Here is a 6,599-nt window from a genome sequence, read left to right as displayed (position 1 = left end):
TCGATTCTGTGACTGGAGTGGTGGGAATGAGTGTGTTTGAGATGGCTAGGTTGGCGCAGGATAGAATGGCATTTAGAGTTCTTATACATAGGGTTGCTATGAGTCACAAGTCACTCAATGGCACATAACAACAACAACAACAAGAAGACATTTTTACAGAAAGAGGTTGCCCAGCTTTCTCCTGAGGTACAACTGGTGAATTTGAACCTCTGAACTTTTCCGTTAGCAGCCCATCATATAACACAGTACGCCACCTGTACTTTTGGGGGACACAGCGGGTACTCTTTAAACTCTAGATGAGTTAACTAATGGACAGGGTAGAAAACAAACAAGGAAGAAAGAAGGAGGGGAGAAATGAGGGAAGGAGGAAGGAAAAAGAGAAGAATGGAGGAAGAAAAAGAAAAGAAAAAAGGAAAAGAAGAAAGGGAGGAAGGGAGGAAGGAAGGAAGGAAGGAAGGAAGGAAGGAAGGAAGGAAGGAACAGATAGAGAGAGGGAGGCAAAAATTAGGCCCACATCTTTGCCCTAAATGGAATTCTGTCCATTTCCAACAAACTCATATTCTTAGACATGAGTTGTTAAAAAGGAGGGTCCAGGTATCACATCACATCACATCACATCACATCACATCACATCACATCACATCACATCACATCACATCACATCACATCAATCATATCACAACCAGGAAAGGAAAACTTCGCCTTGCTTCTTAAGGAGCCAGAGGTTGAATGCAGAGAATTTCCTATCAATTTTTACAAGTCTTCAAGGTCACCCTTCAGTGTGCTTATTCTGCTGTTGTTGAATTAAGTTGGCACATATCTACAGGACTCCTACTTTTGTGGAGAGATTGACAGTGGAATGTAGAGGTTCATATACTGCAGGAACATTCTGTGAAAATGTGATTATCACCATTTTGTACCAATGAGGAAACTTTTCCCAGTGCAGGTCTTGAGATTCTGATTTAACAAGACTTTTACTCTAATCTTTTCTAGATGTTCTATAAGGGAACAATGAGAGGTGATCTGTAGTCTCAGCTCTCAAGGAGTTTACTATTCTATTGGGGATATTTAAATATAAATCCTCATGAGAGAAAGATGAAACTAGGGAGGAGTATAGTTTAATATCCAAAGCTCTGTGTCCTGAGAACCTCGACATCTCAGACTCATAGGCCTCATTTTAAGAGAAGATTTTGATTTAAAGCTTCTTGGGAACTGCTGGCCCTTTATATCAACTAGAATCCAGTTGAGGGGGGAAAGCAAAATGGTTCTCATTTTTCATTATTAAGGAGCTGAGCATGTCTTCAAGAAGAAGGGCCTAACTGAGGGCTAGAATCCTATGTCCTCAGACCTCTCCTGAAATCAAGCAGTCTATCAGTAAGGATTGAGTAAGAAAACAGAGACCTGTCCCAAGGATTTTTAATAGTAACTATTACTTATTTGAGTGTTGGAGGGCAGTCAGCAGTAAGGTAACCCAGAAATAATCACCTCCCCTAAGGTTAGGGGCAGTAAAGGAGAGGGCTATTGGAACCTAGAAGTCTCCGGGAAGGGCTTTGAGAACTGAACTTCAGACCTCAGTATGGATTTTATCTCCTTCCTTCTTTCTTAAGTGTGTGAAGGACACATGAAGGTATTTCTGGGAGAGTGGAAATACGGACTGTTGCTGCTGGGGCAATACTGACAAGAACCACATGCTCGTGTCTCCATAAGAATGTAGCCCCTGTCCTGCCCTGTGAGCATCCGACATCTGTCAGTTGGTCCCTCACAGAAACCTAAACTGACGAGCAGTTTTTACACTGATGTAAGTTAAGGGTGAGGTTCATGTATGAATTTCTTTTCTTTCACTAGGAAAGTAGACTGAGAGACAAACTGCCTGCATTCAAACCTCTGTTCCACCTCTTACTAACTCTGGACCATTGACATGAATTTCACATCTTTTTATTTCTCTTTCCAAGATATGTGTGATCTAAATAAAACAATACTTGTGTAGCACTTGATATAGGGCAGAGGACTTAATATGCACTCCATACCCAGCAAAACAGCAACTAAATCAAACCAGTAGTCAGCTAATCGACTCTGGCTTTAGGTAAACCCACGTGTGTCAGATGTGTGTAAGCTGTCTGTGTTTCAGAGTGTTTTCAATGATTGATTTCTCCAAGTTAGGCCGTCAAGCCTTTGTGGTGCCTCTGGATGGATTTGATCTCCAATCTCTTGGTTACCAGCCCAGAGCATTAATTATTTGCATCACTCAGGAACATCCCACACTGTTGTTATTGTTATGCACTGTTGAGTTAGAACCAACTCATAGCTGACCTTTCAGTAGGTTTAGAGGCTGTAAATTCAATGCTTTTCTCCCAAGAAGCAGCTGGAAGATTACAACTGCCTGCCTTTGGGTTGGCAGCATAACTCCTTATCTACTTGGCCGCCAGAGTTTCAAAAAACATTGTTGTGGATTACTGTCACGTCAGAGCTGACCCTCTGGCAGGTTTTTAGAAGCAATTAATCAATAAACATACATTAGTTATTAAAATGACCCTGGTCTGTTCATGCTCACTGCCAATGTCTCTTCTAGTCACTCTTCCAGGCTCTTGGGATGGAGAGGATCAAGACAAATAGGTATCCAGCCTTTGGGTGGTTGTGGTCTTTTGGGAAGAGTAACAGCAAGAAATATGTACTGGTTCTTTTAGTAATGATTTCAATTTAATGAACTTACTGCTCAGTTAATGACAAAGCTTTCCATCCTTTCTGCCCCTTTTCTTGCTTGAATCTTCCTCTGTTTTGTTGCTTTTGTTAGATGATACTGAATTGACTACAACTCATAACAACCTTCCAAACCACAAATCAATACTTTGCCCTACTCTGCACCATCCTCAGGATTTCTAATTCAAGCCCATTGCTGCAGTCAGTTACTGTGTCAATCCCTCTCTTTAAAGGTTTCCTCATTTTCACTGACGCTCTGCTTTTTCCAGAATGATGTCTTTTTCTAAGGACTGACCTTTCAGTCTTGACAACATCCCCAAAGTATGTGAGAGCAAATTTTACCATCCTTGCCTTTAAGGATCACTGAACTTCCTCCAAGATAGATTTAGTTTTTTAGGCAGTTCATGAGCTACTCAATACTTTGAGTACAAAGTACTGGCACCACAATTCAAAAGTATTAGTCATCTCCAGTCTTCTTTATTCATTGTCCAACTTTCACATGAATATGAAGCAATTTAAAATACCAGGGCACACTTTAGTCTTTAAACTGATATCCTTGCTTTTTAGAATTTTAAAAAGGATCTTTGACTACAGATTTTCCCAATGCAATGCATCTTTATATATATATTTATACACACACACACACACACACACACACACACACACACACACATTTTTTTACTGTTGCTACCACGTGTGTTGATTGTGGATCCGTTGTGTAAAACAATTCTTTCTAATTCTTCAAAACCTTTAGTGATGAGAAAATGGCTGTCCTTAGGTCAGGGTTCTGGGATGCTCTGAGGTATAGGAAATAATGTGCCCAGTTCCTTCTGCCCCTTCCAGAATCCCATGTCTAGGTGTTTATTCATTGATTGCTAGATTTTTCCTTGATTGAGTCTCCAAGTATACCAGGCTCTATCATTTTGGTGGAGACACAATAGTCTTTAATACAACACAAGATGGCACCAGGATTATGAGGCCTGAGAAGCCATGAGGGTCAACTCCAGCTCCCTGCCTCCTACCTTGAAGGTTGGGAAAATCAAAGTGGGGCTCCTCTTGGGTCCAGGGAAAAAGAAGATAAGATGTTTCTATTCCCTTAATTAGCATGTCTTACAGCAGCCCCAGGGGTGGCTGTGGTGGGAGGGTTTAGCATTATTCTTTCTTTCTCCAAAGTGAGTAGAGGCAGCAGTGACAGAGGTAAAGGGTAGAGAAAGGTTTCCTCAGGATTAGACTCCACCTGTTGCAGAACCAAACTCGACTGGGCTTGGGAAGAAGAAACAGAGGCAAAAGAAAAAAAAAAGAGGGCTGTGCTCAGCATTGAGCTTCCCTCTTCTGTTAGGCAAAGCTAATTGTTGTTGTATGGTGTTGAGTTAGAAGCGACTCATGGCTGACCCTCCAGTGGGTTTTCAGAAGCAGTAAGTCCTACAGGAGGAGACTGTCCATCCTTTTCCATGGAGCAGCTGGTGGATTTGAACTTTATGCCTTTAGTATTGGAGTGCAGCCTCTTACCACTAGGCCATCAGAGCTCCCTGATGCTTAGGAATAATGATAATAACCAGAGATATGGGATTTGCTTATTATCTGGCCAAGTTCTGTTACTTCAATTGTATCTTTCGTTTACATCCCACAACCACCACTGAGGTAGGTAGCACTTTATCACTTTATCTCCATTGCATAGATGAGGAAATAACTTGCCCCAGGAAAGAAAAGTCATAAATTAGCAGAACTGGGACTCAAGCTGAGACTGTGGAAGCCAAAGCTAAGCCCACTGCTATGGACACAGCCCCTGGCAGCAGCATAGTTACCCCAGAAACAATCAGACCCTCCTCTCAAAAACTAATTTGGTTTTACATCACCTATCAAATGTGGAAATTTTGGGTTTTTTTTCTTTTTTGTTTACGGCCTGCTTTATTCCTTTCTATAATTCTTGTCTGATAACTAACCCAATTTCTTTCTTTTCTCTCCGCTCTTCCATGTTGGGTTATTTTTTATCCTTCTCTTTATTTCTATCTCTCTGCTTTCTCTTCTCAGTCTTCCCTCCTCTGGGTTGTTAAATCCTCTGTCTTCAGCCTTACCCAGCTGCCTTGCCTCCTTACATTTCTCCTCCTTGTTGACTGCCTCCCTGCTCCCATTCTTACCTCCTTTTAGCCCCTTTTTGCCCTAGTCCTTTTCACTGCTTTTAAAGGTGGTGGATCCCATGCCACCTCTCCCCTCACCCATTCACCCAGAGCTTTCTCTTCCTCCCCTGGGCTCCTTTGACCAATTCTCCCCCCTCCGTGCATAATCTTTATGGCCTGCATGACTGCTCAGGTTCTTTATCCCATCTTCCCCTCAAAGGCATTTGCAGCTCTGCTGTTATTCTTGTATTAGCAGTGAACCCATTAAAGCTAATTTGTTTGCCCTAATCTCCATTTATTTTTCCCTAGTTGATATTAGATTTCCCTTTCTATTGCTCCAGCATGATTTTCTCTTTGTCTTCCTAATGGTCTGCTCCCCTCTCCCTTTCTCTATTAATCTGGTTGGCTTTACTGGGCGGTTTCTGAGTCCTTTCTCTGCCTCCCCCAGCCCTTAATTTAACCCTATCACCTCCCTCCCAGAAAAGGCCTTGTATGTGAATTTCACTGTAAATGCCAATAGACCCACAAACTCCGTTAAGAACAGTAGTGCCCAATGAGAGGCCCTGCCATTTCCTAAATCCTGCCTGAGGGCCTCTGGAAGGTTCTGGAGGGATCTGAAGAGCTTCTACCCAGAAGGCTGGAGGCATATGGGATACACAAGGTCTACTCTTAATCCTGAAAGTCACCAAGCCTAAGGGTCATAACAGATACCAGACACTCAAGTGTGGTGAGCAAGGAGAGCTCTAGCTAAGATTGCCTTTAGATTTTCTTCAGCAATTTCTGGGGGCCTCTACAAGATGTTCTCCCTCTCCTTTCCCCCTCCGCCTCCCCTCCCTCTCCTCTCCCCTCCCCTGCCCCTCCACTCCCTTCCCTCTCCCCTTTCTTCTCCCTCTCCCTCTCTCTCTCATTGTTGTTGAGTTAGGACCAACTCATAGCTGATCCATTATTGGTTTTTTCCCCCCAAGGCTGTAAATGGCACAGGAGGAGATGGTTCACCTTTCTCCCTCAGAGTTGTTGGTGGACTCAAACCACCAGAAAAGTGTAACCCTTGGTTTTAGGCTTTCTAAGATCTTTTCTTTAACTTATGACAATTGACCAAAGAGTAGATGGAACATTTTCTCCCCATATCTGACACTGGATACTATTTATCCTTCCTTTCAATTTCTCCAGAAGAAGATAATCATGAGGCAAGGATGGTGAAGCTTTGTGACATGTTATTAGGCGGGGCAGGTCCTTGATGAAGGACATCATGCTTGGAAAAGTAAAGGATCAGCAAAAGAGAAGAAGAAGCTCAATGAGATGGATTAACACAGTGACTATGCCAATAGGCTCAAGTGTATCAGAGATGAGGAGGCTGGCACAGGATAGGGAAGGGTTTAGATCCATTATTCACAGGGTCGCTATAGTGTAGTCAACTCAACTGCAACAACAAATCAACAACAAAAATACCTCATTCTGGAGAAATTAGGTCTCCTTGCTTTGTGAATATATGCTTATGGTGGGTAAATAAGTTGAGTAAGTTAAGTGTTGGGCTGACTGAAAAGTTGGAAATTTGAACCCACCAGCTACTCCATGGGAAAAAGATGAGGTAGTAATTTTCTTTCATTAAGATTCAAACCTCGAGTTGCTATAATCAAGGATGCTTTAGGCAGAGTACTAAATGATCCAGGAGGTATCAAAAGTCTATGGGGGAGAGAATAGTGGAAAAGTATTATATTTTAGGGCATTATTTTTATCGTAGGAGTATGCAATGAGGGTTGCAGAGTGGATTATATTTGGGGGTAG

Source organism: Elephantulus edwardii, unplaced genomic scaffold, assembly GCF_000299155.1.
Source record: "Elephantulus edwardii isolate Elephantulus edwardi_28Jun2011 unplaced genomic scaffold, EleEdw1.0 scaffold00275, whole genome shotgun sequence".
Taxonomy (NCBI): domain Eukaryota; kingdom Metazoa; phylum Chordata; class Mammalia; order Macroscelidea; family Macroscelididae; genus Elephantulus; species Elephantulus edwardii.
The sequence above is the reverse complement of the archived record's forward strand: the minus strand, read 5'-3'. Positions refer to the sequence as shown.